This window comes from Anomaloglossus baeobatrachus, chromosome 5, assembly GCF_048569485.1.
Source record: "Anomaloglossus baeobatrachus isolate aAnoBae1 chromosome 5, aAnoBae1.hap1, whole genome shotgun sequence".
Lineage (NCBI taxonomy): Eukaryota > Metazoa > Chordata > Amphibia > Anura > Aromobatidae > Anomaloglossus > Anomaloglossus baeobatrachus.
Genome location: NC_134357.1, coordinates 447,955,700 through 447,972,111, shown reverse-complemented (window position 1 = coordinate 447,972,111; position 16,412 = coordinate 447,955,700). Strand labels below are relative to the sequence as shown.

The 16,412-nt window shown below is 46.3% G+C and overlaps 1 protein-coding gene across 4 annotated transcripts in view; it reads left to right on the top strand.

The window, feature by feature from the left end:
• RTEL1 (regulator of telomere elongation helicase 1) overlaps positions 1–16,412 on the top strand; it is a 286,946-nt gene that overhangs the window by 217,451 nt on the left and 53,083 nt on the right. The window lies entirely within an intron of this gene.

Below are 16,412 nucleotides of genomic sequence, written 5' to 3'. Positions count from 1 at the left end.
TACCAAGTAAAATCTGTATGTGTAATGCACGACAGGTCTCTTCTTGAATGGAGATGCTCCACTTCGGCCAAGAAATGAATGTCGTGAACAAAGCATCCCCTTTAGTAACCCAGAATTCTATAGTAGGGTGTATAAAAATTGGTTTTCAAATAAGGACAATCCCCTTCAATTGTTCATGGCCTTGTACGCCATCATAAGGGAATAAATTAATGTCTTCCTGTACCAGCTAGCACTGCTAAAACCCAGATCCCTGATAAGTAATGCTTTAAGGATTATTTGCATCTTAGCAAGGTATCACCTATCCATAGAATAGGACCTAACTTGCTGATCACTGGAGATCTTACCTTTTAGGACTCCTCCCTGATCCCTAAAATGTGGCTATGAAAAGCCCCATTAGAATGGAATGAGGGTCATGCTTCAATACACCACTCATTGTCATGGATAGTGCTCAGCTGTCTCCGGGAGTGCCATAGGCCGTCACGTGGTGCCAAGCATTCTAATGGGGCATTTCTGTGGGGATCCCTGTTGTCCCATTCACATATAATGTTGGGGTGAACTCTTAACCAGAGGTCACTTGTTGCCTACTCCCTGGCCTAATTGGTGTGAATCAAGTGCATGCATAAGGAAATCACGTAAGAAACAGTCGGATGTAAAATCTTTTCTTGATCACAGTAAAAATGGCACCGAAGAGACAGAGAAGAAACATGCGGCCTTTTATATAGGCTAGGGCGTAACATGTTCGGATATGCCCATTTAGTGGGACAGTTCATGGGTTAGCCAATGGGCAGATCCGTATTGATGCTGATGGGCGGTTCTAAGACCATCATCATCTGTGGGTTGGTCCTCTAGGTTGGCCAGTGGGTCTTTTCCTTATATGATGGTCTTCTTACATCTGGACATTCCTTGCATTCCAGGCAAGATGTGGAGAACAGGAAATGGCAGCCATCTTTAAATCTGTGTCATGTGTATGATCTGAAACCTGAATTATGTAAGGCAAATCGACATACTTCCCACAACCCCCTATGTCAAGAGGTTAATTAAGTATTTGATGGAAAGGTCCTCCTCAACACTATGAGTTATGGATTCACTTGGCTATTTACATAGTTCTGGCAACAAAAGACAGGTATAATCTCAGCCATGAATAGAACTTTAACCCCTTCACGACCGCGGGCCGTAAAATTACGTCCTATTTTACCGTGACTTAACGACCAGGGACGTAATTTTACGGCCTAAACTTCATTTGATTGCCGTGGCCATAGCAACGGCTTTCAAATGATGTCCCCTGCTGTTTCTTACAGCAGGGGACCTTTGCTCAACCCCAGGGGGGGTGGCATCGCCACCCCCCATAGGCGATCGATGTGATTGGCTGTTCAAATCGGAACCGCCAATCACATTGATCACGCTGTCTTCGGCAAAAAAAAATGCCAAAAATAGCGTGATCTTGTAAAATCCAGCTAGGACCGGAGCTGCAGCAGCTCCGATCATTGGCTGGAAGCAAGCAGACACCGTGGCCCCCCCCTGCAGCACTGATTGGAGCGATCGTGCAATGACGCGCAATCGCTCCAATCAGTGTGCAGTGGGGCGGTCTGATCTGCCGGTGGCCGCCCTCCCCAGGCCTGTGCTGGTCTGGGGACCCTCCCCCAACATGTCTGCGGCGTGCAGCACTGGCTGGTACTAGTGGTACCACGCCACTGCTGCTGCTGCCGCTTCTGTCACGTCACGTCGCAGGAGCGGTGAGTATTGTGCTCACCTTGCAGCCCCTGCGCGTGCCCCCCTGCGATCTGCCCCCCCCCGACATCCCGATCTGCCCCCCTGACATCCCGATCTGCCCCCCGCCATCTCTATTCTGCAGCTCCTCCGGTATCCCTCCTCCCCTGCTCTCTTGCAGCCCCTGCGCGCTCTTGTGATTTGCTCCTGCGCGCTCCCGTAATGGCCCCTGCCCGTGCCCCCGTAATGGCCCCTGCCCGTGCCCCCCCTGCGATCTGCCCCCCCGCCATCCCGATCTTCCCCCCCGCCATCCCGATCTGCCCCCCCACATCCCGATCTGCCCCCCCAGACATCCCGGTCTGCCCCCAGACATCCCGGTCTGCCCCCAGACATCCCGGTCTGCCCCCAGACATCCCGGTCTGCCCCCAGCATTCCCGATCTGCCTCCAGCATTCCCGATCTGCCCCCAGCATTCCCGATCTGCCCCCAGCATTCCCGATCTGCCCCCAGCATTCCCGATCTGCCCCCAGCATTCCCGATCTGCCCCCAGCATTCCCGATCTGCCCCCAGCATTCCCGATCTGCCCCCAGCATTCCCGATCTGCCCCCAGACATCCCAGTCTGCCGGCCTCCCCCGTGATCTCTATAATGCAGCTCCGACGGTATCCCCCTCCTCTGCTCTCCCCCTCCCCCTCTGCTGTCCCCCTCTGCTGTCCCTCTCCCCCTCTGCTCTCCCCCTCCCCCTCTGCTGTCCCCCCGACGTCCTCTTACCTGTCTTCACCGGCCGATCACATCTGCCTCCATCGCTGGGTCCTTCTTCCTGGGTCTTCTGCTGAGCTGTCCAACTTCCTGCCTGCTGGCTGCAGCAAAGCTGTTCCTCCTGCAAATCCTCTGGGTAATGTGAGTATAACTTTTTTTTTTTTTTCTTTTTTTTCCTCTATCCCCTGTCAATTCTTACACCTCATGCGTCCGTGCGTCCCGCCGAGCGCTGATCAGGGATGCAGATAACGTATCTGCATCCGTGGTCCGTTTTCGGCGGGACTTTTTTTCCCGTATTCCCGACGCTTTTTGTATTGCATCTGTCCGTGCGTCCCGCCGAGCGCTGATCAGGGATGCACATAACGGATCGGCATCCCTGCTCAATTTTTGGCGTGACAAAAAGCATCGGGGATACGGAAAAAAAAGTCACGCCAAAAATTGAGCAGGGATGCCGATCCGTTATGTGCATCCCTGATCAGCGCTCGGCGGGACGCACGGACTGATGCAATACAAAAAGCGTCGGGGATACGGAAAAAAAAGTATCGCATCTGTCCGTGCGTCCCGCTGAGCGCGGATCAACATCCCTGCTCAATTTTTGGCGTGACTTTTTTTTTTCGTATCCCCAGCGCTTTTTGTATCTCATCCGACCGTGCCTCCTGCAGCGGCCGATCAGTGCACTGCGTCTGTGCGTTTGAAAAGTCAAATGGCGTTCCTTGTCTTCTGAGCCCCGCCATGCGCCCAAACAATTGATTTCCACCACATATGAGGTATCTGCGTACTCGGGAAAAATTGCACCATACGTTTTATGGTGCATGTTTTCCTGATACCGTTGTAAAAAAGAGAAAAAAAAAAACTACCTTGTTGCTGCAAAAATTTAAAAAAATTTTTTTTAAAAAAAATAAATAATTTTCACGGTTCAACGTTATCAACTTTCAGTGGAGCCCCTGGGGGTACAAGGGGCTCACTAAACATCTAGATAAATTCCTTGAGGGGGTCTAGTTCCAAAATGGGGTAATTTGTGGGGGAGCTCCACTGTTTAGGCACCATGGGGGGGGGTCTAAAAACGTGACATGGCGTCCGCTAATGATTCCAATCAATTTTGCTGTCAAATCGTGCCCTTCTCTTCTGAGCCCCGCAATGCGCCCAACAATTACTTTCCACCACATATGAGGTATCTGCGTACTCAGGAGAAAATGGACAATACATTTTATGTTGCATTTTTTCCCGATACCCTTGTGAAAAAAAAAAGCTACCTAGTTGAAGCAACAGTTTTGTGGTAAAAAAATGTTTTTTTCTTTTCACGGCTCAACGTTATAAACTTCTGTGAAGCCCCCAGGTGTTCAAAGTGCTCATCAAACATCTAGAAAAAATATTTGAGGGCTCTAATTTCCAAAATGGGGTCACTTGTGGGGGAGCTCCATTGTTTAGGCACCTCAGGGGGTCTTCAAACCTGACATGGCGTCCGCTAATGAGTGCAGCTAATTTTGCATTCAAATGGCGCTCCTTGCCTTCCGAGCACTGCCGTGTGTCCAAACATTTGATTTCCACCACATATGAGGTATCTGCGTACTCAGGAGAAAATGGACAATACATTTTATGTTGCATTTTTTCCCGATACCCTTGTGAAAAAAAAAGCTACCTAGTTGAAGCAACAGTTTTGTGGTAAAAAAAATTTTTTTTCTTTTCACGGCTCAACGTTATAAACTTCTGTGAAGCCCCCAGGTGTTCAAAGTGCTCATCAAACATCTAGAAAAAATATTTGAGGGCTCTAATTTCCAAAATGGGGTCACTTGTGGGGGAGCTCCATTGTTTAGGCACCTCAGGGGGTCTTCAAACCCGACATGGCGTCCGCTAATTAGTGCAGCTAATTTTGCGTTCAAAAATTCAAATGGCGCTCCTTGCCTTCCGAGCACTGCCAGGTGTCCAAACATTTGAGTTCCACCACATATGAGGTATCTGCGTACTCAGGAGAAAATGGACAATACATTTTATGTTGCATTTTTTCCCGATACCCTTGTGAAAAAAAAAGCTACCTAGTTAAAGCAACAGTTTTGTGGTAAAAAAAAATTTTTTTCTTTTCACGGCTCAACGTTATAAACTTCTGTGAAGCCCCCAGGTGTTCAAAGTGCTCATCAAACATCTAGAAAAAATATTTGAGGGCTCTAGTTTCCAAAATGGGGTCACTTGTGGGGGAGCTCCATTGTTTAGGCACCTCAGGGGGTCTTCAAACCCGACATGGCGTCCGCTAATTAGTGCAGCTAATTTTGCGTTCAAAAATTCAAATGGCGCTCCTTGCCTTCCGAGCACTGCCGTGTGTCCAAACATTTGAGTGCCACCACATATGAGGTATCTGCGTACTCAGGAGAAAATGGACAATACATTTTATGTTGCATTTTTTCCCGATACCCTTGTGAAAAAAAAAGCTACCTAGTTGAAGCAACAGTTTTGTGGTAAAAAATTTTTTTTTTCTTTTCACGGCTCAACGTTATAAACTTCTGTGAAGCCCCCAGGTGTTCAAAGTGCTCATCAAACATCTAGAAAAAATAGTTGAGGGCTCTAGTTTCCAAAATGGGGTCACTTATGGGGGAGCTCCATTGTTTAGGCACCTCAGGGGGTCTTCAAACCCGACATGGCGTCCGCTAATGAGTGCAGCTAATTTTGTGTTCAAAAATTCAAATGGCGCTCCTTGCCTTTCGACCTCTGCCGTGCACCCAAACAATTGATTTTTACCCCATATGGGGTATCAGCGTACTCAGGAGAAAATGCACAATAAATTGTAGGGTGCACTTTCTCTTTTCTCCCTTGTAAAAATGAAAATTTTATGGCTAAAGTAACATTTTTGTGTTAAAAAGTAAAATTTTCATTTTTTCCTTCCACATTGCTTTGGTTCCTGTGACGCACCTAAAGGGTTAATAAACTTCTTGGATGTGGTTTTGAGCAGTATGAGGGGTGCAGTTTTTAGAATGGGGTCACTTTTGGGTATTTTCTGTCACCTCGGCCTCTCAAAGGCACTTCAAATGTGATGTGGTCCCTAAAAAAAATATTTTGTAAATTTTGTTGGAAAAATTAGAAATTGCTGATGAACTTTGACCCCTTCTAACTTCCTAACGAAAAAAAAATTTCTTTCGAAAATTGCGCTGGTGTAAAGTTGACAAGTGGGAAATGTTATTTAGTAACTATTTTGTGTGACATATCTCTCAGATTTATGGGCATAAATTTTCAAAGTTTGAAAATTGCGAAATTTTCCAAATTTTCGCACAATTTCCTAAATTTTCACAAATAAACGCAAAAAGTATCGGCCTAAATTTACCACTGACATGAAGTACAATATGTCACGAAAAAACAATCTCAGAATCGCCAGGATCCGTTGAAGCGTTCCAGAGTTATAACCTGTCAAAGTGACACTGGTCAGAATTGCAAAAAATGGCCTGGTCATTAGGGTGTTTTAGTGGCCGGGGGTGAAGGGGTTAAAGGGAACCTGTCACATTGTCCATCCAGTCTCATCTGTGGACAGTATCATAGAGAAGGAGACGCTGAGCAGAATTATACGTAGGTTTGATGGAAAAGATTCATTATAACTGGTGTTTGTCAGTTTGAGTCCAGTGGGCAGACCTACTCTATGATTGACAGCTATCTCTTCTTGCACTGGTAGACGGAGAATACTATCAATCACTAGTAGGCCCGCCCACTGGACTCTTATAGACAAGCAATGGTGAGTTCAGTGAATACATTTCAAGTTTTATTGAAACATTTCACACAAAACTGAATATGAATCTGATCAGCTCCTTCTGCTATAACATCCTGCCTGCAGATCAGAGACCATTTTCAACATAACAGGTTCTCTTAAAAGAACAGGCTAGTTGGGGAAATGCGGTGTGGCAAGAACAAAAAATGTGCTTTTTCCAGGTGTGTTTATCTTTGAGTGCAGCTCCTTCAGGATTTCTCATTGTGTTTGTCTGTCTGTCTGGTTTGTGTCTAGATCTTATCTCACAACTCCATAAACTGTGTTTTTATATGAAGTGATCACGCAGTGTTGACATTTATATCCTGTGCTATGTGATCTAATCTCTGACGAAAGAGAAGTATATTCACCTTAAATGGTGATCAGGTAATATGCAGAAACAGTAAGCATGAACAATAGTGGAAAAACAATGATGATCTGCCAGATAGTCGGAGTGGAATTACAAAATCTGCCAAATAGCAGTAGGGATATGCCAGATAGTGAAAAAAGTAATAGGGTAAATTTAGTAGAGAAACTGTAGGGCTCTGCCAAGTAATAGTAGAAGAAAAACAATATGCAACCAATAGGAATCTCCCAGATAATAGAAGGGAAAATGCAATAAGTATCTATCAGATAAGGCTAAATTCACACATCCAGAGTACGGACTGCGATGCAGACCGGCCGTGGACCTCGTACCTGAAATCGTCAGCAGAGTTCATAACAGTATACAGTACAGATTTACCATATAACATAATGGTGCATCTGGACTGGTCATCTCTGCCCATTAGCGAGCTCCATATACAAGTTGGTCGGCGCTCACTTACTGGTCTATTTACAGAGACCGACGATTACTGCTGAGGACACAAAAATCGGCAATACTCTCATTCTGCCTCCATACAACATCGTTCTATCGGCAGCATGTCCCTAGTGTATACGGAGTGATGCGCTACCAGTGATAGGGATTTTTATACCAGCATAACCTGTCCAATGCCCCGACAAACAATTGCCCACCAAGATGGGTTTTTTCGTTTGTTTTTTTAATCAGATCATTTTTATGAAGAAAATAACAGAATAACATTTGTACAGAAAAAAGATCAGTAGAATAGAGATCTTCAATGTTACATGGTCTCATTATATAGCACTGTTACATGTAAAATACAGCAAAGTTGTCACCTCTTCCAGGGATTCAGTTTTGTAATTCAAACAAACCGACACCCCCCCCCCAATAATATTCCAGAGAAATCTGTATTCATACTCTTCTTTATGATGTATATACATTGAAATATCCTCCATTCAGGTAAAATAGTTTGTGTAATGACGACCATTCTTGTATCATGATACACCACCAGTGTCCATGCAGCAGTACTCCATGTCAAGCAGCAGCTGCTAAAGCAAACAAGATTTTAGGGTGTATAAAAAGAGAGATTAGATCGCATGATCCCAACGCATTGTTACCCTCTATAAATCACTTGTAAGGTCACATCTGGAATATGGGATCCAGTTTTGGGCTCCACATTTTAAAAAGGACATTCAGAAGTTAGAGTCAGTTCAAAGGCGAGCAACTAGACTACTACAAGGAATGGAAGCCTCCCATATGATGACAGGTTGAAAAAGTTAGATCTGTTTAGCTTAGAAAAAAGACGTCTCAGAGGAGATCTCATTTATATGTATAAATACATGTGTGGTCAATATAAAGGACTGGCACATGACTTATTCCTCCCAAAGACAATACTAAGGGTCATGGGACATTCCCTGCGAGTGGAAAAAAGCAATTCCGGCAGCTAAATAGGAAAGGGTTCTTTACAGTTAGAGCAGTCAGACTGTGGAATGCCCTACCACAAGAGGTAGTAATGGCAGAAACTATAACAGCTTTTAAAAAAGGGCTGGATGATTTCCTCATTACACAACATTGTTGGTTATAAGTGACTTAGGGACAAAATGTAGAATTGATGGAGGAAGGTTGAACCTTCCTAGGTCTTTTTTCAACCTATGTAACTATGTAAGTCATAAAGTGCCATATACTATCTACGCCTGGAACATTCAACCAGGGTCCCCAGATGTTGTGAAATTTCTTGAATGTCTTTCTCTTTCTATATACACTTTTGTTCAACCAAATAATATTCTTTAGATTATTTATTAACTGTCGGTGGTTCAACTTCCAACCAATGTTGTGTAATATGTTTGTGTGCCTGATACAATGTTGGCAAAAGTCCAGAAGCCATCGTGGATTGAGAATCTTTCGATTCTTCCAAATACCCCAATATGCAGATTTGCTCGGATTTGTACATCAAATACCTTTTTTATTAAAGATAGTGTTTTTCCACTAAGAGCCCAATCTATTGCACTCCTAGAATATGTGCATCAAATGCACATCTCCTGTTCCACATCTTGGGACAATCTGCATTTGCATGTACCCCAATTCTATAGAGGAAGCTGGGTGTTCTATAAACTCCATGAATGAGGTATATCTGCGAGAGCCTCTGTGATTCACATGGGGACAATCTAGGATTGAGTTCCAACACCACCTTCCATTGTTCTTCTGTAATCGGCCCCACATTTGCTTCCCATTTTAATTTAGCGATCAAGGGATGGTCTTCCTTGTAAAGGCCGCTTTACACACTGCGATATCGGTACCGATACCGACAGCGTGCGTACCCGCCCCCATCGGTTGTGCAACACGGGCCAATCGCTGCTCGTGTCGCACAGTATCGCCCGGACCCATCACACGGACTTACCTTCCCTGCGACGTCGCTGTGACCGGTGAACCACCTCCTTTCTAAGGGGGCGGTTCGTTCAGCGTCACTGAACCGCCGCCCAATGGAAGCCGAGGGGCGGAGATGAGCGGGACGTAACATCCCGCCCACCTCCTTCCTTCTGCATTGTGGCCGGGACGCAGGTAAGGTGAGGTTCCTCGTTCCTGTGGTGTCACACGGAGCGATGTGTGCTGCCGCAGGAACAAGGAACAACTTCGTTACTACTGCTGCAGTAACGATATTTGAGAATGGACCCCCATGTCACCAATGAGCGATTTTTCACGTTTTTGCAACTATGCAAAATCGCTCATAGGTGTCACACGCAACGGCATCGCTAAAGCGACCGGATGTGCGTCACAAAATCCGTGACCCCAAAGAGATCACTTGAGCGATTTCGTAGCGTGTAAAGCCCCCTTAAGACTGTAAAAGTTGTTGATAAACTTTTGAAGTTAAACCGGTTGTATATTTTGCCGTTGATATTGAGTCTGCCTGGTACTCTATCGCTAAACTGAGTCTGATTTGCGTGTCGTAGGCTATGTGCGCACGTTACGTACAGTCACTGCAGAATTTTCTGCAGCGATCTGAAGAGCACACGTGCTCTTCAAATCGCTGCAGAAAATGTCCGTAGTGGAAAAAAAAAAAAGCCGATTCCATGCGCTCTGCCTGCAGCTCCTGCCATAGACAGAGCAGGAGCTGCCGGCAAAGCGCACGGAAGAAGTGACATGTCACTTCTTAGAACGCGCGCTTCGGGCAGCAGCCGAAGCGCTGCGCTCTAAAACGCCACGTGCGCACGGCCCCTGCACAATCTCCATAGATTATGCAGGGGACGCAGGACGCATGCAGTTACGCTGTGCTACAAAGCGCAGCGTAACTGCATGTAATTACGCAACGTGCGCACATAGCCTAAGTTGTAGGTATTGAAAGAAGAAACTATGAGGCAATCCAAACTCTTCTTGTAGTTCATGAAAGCATTGAAGTGTTCCATGTTCTACTAACTGATCTAAAGTCCGAATTCCCCTTGATTCCCAACCTCCGAAACCAGTCAATTTGTCAAACTCCACCAGTTGTTGATTATACCATAATAGGGTAAAATTAGAGTATTTCAGTAATTCCTAACTGTCTCTTCCCCCTATCTCACCCCATACATCAGTGCTAAGGTCGGTCTCTCTATGTGCACTTAGTGCCCATCTCCAGCACGTATATGAGCGGCACCCATTTTTTTGTCTTGTAGGATGAGACTGACATTTGTGCCCATGCTTTTTTTTTTTTTTTTCTTCTTAGGCTGCTTTCACACTACGTTTTTTTTAACATGCGTCATGAACGTTTTTTTAACGCAAAAACGGATCCAGTGCAAATGCGTTTTCATTTCAATGCATTTGCAATGGACACGCGTCAACATGCGTTCACATGCTGTTTAGTCAGGATCCAGCGACTTGCAGTTTTTTAACTTTTTTCAAAAACGCTACTTGTAGCGTTTTTGAGCTGCGTCCAAATACTGCAAATCGCTGGATCCTGACTAGACTGCACGCAAACGCATGTGAACGGTGGTATACTGATAAAACAGGATCCTGTTTGGCCAGAAACCAGCCTGGCGTGATCACAGTCTCTCTCACAGTCAGTCAGTGTCTCTCTCTCTCTCTCTCTCTCTCTCCCCCCCTCTCTATTCTCTCCTCTCTATTCTCTCCTCTCTTCTCTCTCCTCTCCCTCTCTCCTCTTTTCTCTCCCCTCTCCCCCTCTCTCTCTCCTCTCTTCTCTCTCCTCTCTTTGCCTCTCTCCTCTCCCCTCCTCTCTCTCTCCTCTCTTCTCTCACTCTCTTCTTCCACTCTCTCTCTCCTCTTGTTTCTCCTCCCTTCTCTCTCCTCTCTCTTCTCCTCTCTGCTCTCTCCTATCTTCTCTCTCTCCTCTCCTCTCCTCTCTGCTCTCTTCCCTCTCCTCTCTTCTCTCTCCTCCTGTCTGCTCTCTCCTATCTCCTCTTCTCTCCTCTCTTGTCCTCTCCTCTCTTCTCCTCTCTCCTCTCCTCTTTCTTCTATCTTCTCTCTCCTCTCTTCTCTTTCCTCTCTTCTCCTCTCTCCTCTCCTCTCTCCTCTCCTCTCTTCTCTCTCCTCGTCTCTCCTCTCTTCTCTCTCATTTATTTTCCTCTCTCCTTTCTCTCTCCTCTCTTTTCCTCTCTGCTCTCTTCTCTCTGCTCTTCCCTCTCCTCCCTTCTCTCTCCTCTGTCTTCTCTTTTCCTCTCTCTCTTCTTCTCTCTCCTCTCTCCTATCTCCTCTCTTTTCTCTTCTCCTCCTCTCTCCTCCTCTCTCCTCTCCTCTCCTCTTCTCTCTTCTTTATCCTCTCTGCTCTCTTCTCCTCTCTACTCTCTTCTCTCTTCTCTCCTCTTCTCTTCTCTCTCCTCTCTTCTCCTCTCTCCTCCTATACTTTCTCCTCTCGTCTCTCTTCTCCTCCTCTCCTCCTCTCTTTTCCTCTCTCCTTTCTCTTTTGACCCCAAGCTGGGTCTGAATTTCCAGTCTGTCACGTTCAGTTCCTCTCACTCCCGATCACGTGACTCCAATGCCCGCCCATAAACTTCAAGTTGCAGGATCCAGTAAAATAACACTTGCGTTTGCATGCGTTTTTCTTTGCAAAAACAGGATCCGCTTTTGCAGCAAAAAAACGTTCATGAGGTATGTTAAAAAAACGTAGTGTGAAAGCAGCCTTAGGCTGCTTTCACACTACGTTTTTTTTAACATGCGTTATGAAAATTTTTTTGGTGGCAAAACCTGATGAAAAGTAGGATGTGATCGCACATGACAGCGCCACATACAACTCCTAATTGCCTGACACTAGAGTCAGCTTAACTCCTGACCTCACAGCCCGCACATGCTGCAATGGATGCACGTTAACAGCAGTCACTGCCTGCTGCCGATCACTTGTGACCGTGTGCGGGCTGTGAGGTCAGGAGTTCAACTAAGTTCAGATCAGCTGACTCCAGTGCCGAACGATTACTTGTTTTGTGTCCCCCTGCATCCATCACTGCGTGTGTGGGCTGCGATGGATGCAGGAGACACAGAACAAGTAATAGGCTGGCACTGGAGTCAGCTGATCTGACCTCAGCTGAACTCCACCGTCCGCACACGCTGTGATGGATGCAGGGGGACACAGATGAAGTAATCGGCCGGCACTGCAGTCAGCTAATCTGAACTCAGCTGAACTCCACAGCCTGCACATGCTGCGATGGATGCAGGAGACACAGAACAAGTAATAGGCTGGCACTGGAGTCAGCTGATCTGAACTCAGCTGAACTCCACAGCCCACACATGCTGCAATGGATGCAAGGGACACAGAACAAGTAATCGGCCATCACTGAAGTCAGCTGATCTGATTTCTTGTTCAGCTGACTGTGAGATCAGGAGTTCAGCTGAGTTCAGATCAGCTGACTCCAGTGCCGGCGGATTGCTTGTTCTGTGTCCCGCTGCATCCATCACAGTGGCCATAAAAAACACTGCAAAACCGCATCAAGAACGCCATAAAAACCGCACCAAAACTGCAGAAGACTGCCAGGAGAATTTCTGCCACAAGATCAGATTTTGGTCAGGAAAAAAAAAATGCTGTAGAAACGCCCTGTGTGAACATAGCCTTATGAACACTCATTCACAGATTATCTACTCCTCTAATGCACAATTTGGGTTAACAGTAGCTGGGGAAATAATAGGGATATTTGGCAGATAATAACTGTGGTTAAAGCAATAGTGATGCTCTACCAAAAAAAAAATTTAATGGGGAAACAATAGGGTTCTGGCAGTTATTAGTAGTAGAGACACGATACTGATCTATGTGCTCTATCAGGAAATAGTAATGGGGAAATACCATGGATCTGTCATTAACAAGTACAGGAGCGGAAAATCATAGTAAAATCTCTAGCTTGTTGTGAGCTGTAACTTCTTGTGAGTAAAGGCCCCCGTACACATTAGACTAAGGTTGGTCAATCCCCCCTCTTTCTAATATCGGGGAGGAGGGGGCTGTCTGTCTGTCTATGTATAGACCTCCTTCTGACTATTGGGGGAGATACAGATCCAGCTTGTTGAATTTCAGTGGCCAAGCCTTGTCTCTTCCTGGAAATAAGGAGTTCCCTGAAGAATCTGAAAGTGGCTCTTTCATAGAAAAGGAGCACATGCCTGTGTTGAGCATTGTCGTTCTCTTAAAATATCAAGCAGCTGTAAAGAGAATATCACCTGTAAAAATCCATAATACAGGTATGAATAATTAATCAATATTATCAATACAACTTTATAGCATTCAGATATCAATTGTCTGATGCAGAGCTCCAAATCCCCTGCATACACAGAGCTGTACAATTAAATTCTGTCTACCTGCAGCCACCACTAGAGGGAGCTCAGGAGTTTATTGCATACTGTTAAAAGGATTGTGCAGACAGCAGATATGATGAGACGCTGCTGTTTGATGGGTGCTGCAATTATTGGCATGAGCATCATACACTGTTCCTATTGTAATTATTAAAGATTTTGTCTGGTCTTGTGGTGAAAGTTGCAGTCAATATGTGACTACAGACTTTTTAATCCTTAAAGCACGTGCACCTTATGCTGTCAGGATTTTCCGATGCCGTGCCCAAAACTAATTGGTTACATGGCGGCAAGCATACGATTTGCACACATGCAAGTGAATTGAGTGAGGCGAGGTGCGTCTAGTCGGAATGTGTCACACTCGGAGTGGGAGAAGTCCGATTACACGGCATGACAGTTGCGCACAGACCTACGGATATCTGGTGCACTACAAAAAACACCACGTACAGAGGTGGACACTTTAATAATGGTGGGCCCTGGCACTAGGAAGGGGGAAGATGGGACACCTCCTGCACTCACCTGCAGCTGTACCCTGCACTCCCAAGCTAGCCATGTACAAGTTCTTTCCACCTATTGCCGAGCAGGATACCTTGAACCCCATTTACCCTGCAATTAACCCTGGCTAGTGAACTGACCAGTGAGGAACACTAGCCCCACCGCTGCACTGATACAACACAAAGGGTAGGAAGGAAAAAGGATAGAAACACCAACTACACTGCTGCAGCCAGACTCCGAGGCAGTAGACGGATGGGCTCAGGTCAGAACCCCAACTGCTCCTTCCACCTAGGTGGCCAGGGCTGAATGGATTCTATCAAGGGCAAAGGTTGATGGGAATTGCCACTATTTGAAGATGGCGGGCGTGGTCACAGAGCGGCTACATCTGACATGGACTGCAAGAAATCTACTTGTAACAAAACTGACATTAACTACACTAAGAACAAGGAAACACATTTCATCTCCAGAGTCTCACAAGGCTAAGTAGGACTCAGGGCCCAAACCTGTAAGAAGTGTCCTAATAATGGAAGATGTCCATGACAATGTGTTGGGAATTTTGTAAAACACATACTTGTGGTCACATGATCACCCGGTCTCCGCAGCAACACCAGAGAATCCTGACAGCGTGCTGAGCGCACTGAAAGGATTCATAAGTCTGCAGTTACATAAAGTCTGACAAGACAACTCCTTTTATATGGCCTCCATGTCCAATGTCGGATTGCGTGAGTAAGTATGATTGCATTGAACAGTATATCTTAGGAGACTTGCATGTAAATTTTTTTTTACGTCTCTATTGCTCTATTTACATATGAATGCAAATGACGTCCATTGTAAATACAGTGGGCGAAGTATCGCAGATGCTAAAATAAGAAAACGGGAAGTAATTGTATTACATAGATGACGTTTATTGGCTGCCATCTTTATATTTTTACTGTCCTTTTGGAGGAAATGTATTTGCATCTCTCATGTTTTCAGTTTCTTTATGTCCCAAGTCAAAAAATAAATAAATCACGTGACTAGATGAAAGGCTGCCATTGTAATGAAGGTAATTTACCGTATCTGGTCGCTGCTTCTCCTTCCCTCTGGATGAGGAACTGTCTGAGCCATATGACTGTCCCCTCCAGCAGGAATGTGCACGTGCCGCAATGACAGATTGGGTTAGCTTCTAATACTGGGAAGTTGTGTCATTGTGAATTAGCAGATTTATCTTCTGTAAATTATTAATTCTTTGGTTTCTGTTTTTCGTTTTCAGCCAAATTGCTATTTCCTCCTTATAATTATGGTAGATTGACACAGAAAATTCCTTTACTCTAGTGTCTAAGGTCAGAAATATAGGATTACAAAATGGTTATAGAAAAGCATTAAAAATACTGGCTGAAGAGAAGTATGCTTTGTGTATAGGTACAGACGGCAATTTTGGTGTAATATATGGACAGACCTGATCAGCCATAGCGAGACCTGCTCGGACGTCCCAGCTTTTCACATAGGGGGCTGAGCAGGATACCTTTTTCCTATGGCACCCCACCGCCATTTGTCGGGAGACACCAATACACATTAGGCTACTTTCACACTTGCGTTGAACGGCATCCGTTGCATTGTGTTGTGTGACGGATGCAATGGATGCGTTGCATATAGTGGCACAACAGATGCAACGGATCATACAAAATAATGCAATCCGTTATAGTTTTCTTTTTCGCTCCTAATTGGGAGACCCAGACAGTGGGTGTATAGCTACTGCCTCTGGAGGCCGCACAAAGAACTACACTTAAAAGTGTAAGGCCCCTCCCCTTCTGGCTATACACCCTCCCGTAGGAGTACGGATTCCTCAGTTTTAGCTTTGTGCGCAGGAGGTCAGACACGCACGCATAGCTCCATTGTTTTTAGTCAGCAGCAGCTGCTGACTATGTCGGATGGAAGAAAAGAGGGCCCATACAGGGCTCCCAGCATGCTCCCTTCTCACCCCACTGTATGTCGGAGGTGTTTGTAAGGTTGAGGTACCCATTGCGGGTACGGCGGCAGGAGCCCACATGCTGATTCCTTCCCCATCCCTTTTTACAGGGCTCTGGGTGAAGTGGGATTTACTGGTCTCCAGGCACTGAGACCGTGCTCCATCTACAGCCCCTGGAGAAGATGCTGGATGGAGCGGAGTACATCAGGGACATGGCCCTGCTTCCTCAAGGTACTCTGTGTCCCCGTGCATTTCGCGCTCACACCGCAGCATGCTGGGTGTTGTAGTGCGCCGGGGACATCAGCGCTGCGGCGCTTGTGCCATGGCCTCATTCAGCTTCGCTGAAGCAGGCACACTTCTGGGAATCGGTCGCGCCGGCCGCTGGGACTGCGGCGCGGCTGGCACTTGTGGTGCGCCGGGGACTTCAGCGCGGGCCGCGCTTTTACGGCGGCCGCGCTGATAACTCGAGTCCCCGGCTTTTGCGGCCTGCTTCCGTTCGTTCCCGCCCCCAGACCTGCCAGTCAGGAGAGGGGCGGGACGCTGGTCAGTGCATCAGCGCCGAGGGCTGGAGTCGTTTTTACATACTCCAGCCCTCACAATCGGCACAGAGGGGACACTGTTTCCCGCACTTTTGTTTAGGAACTCCCACGGACCGCCCCTCTCCACAGACGCCGGCAGCCATTCCTGCTGACAC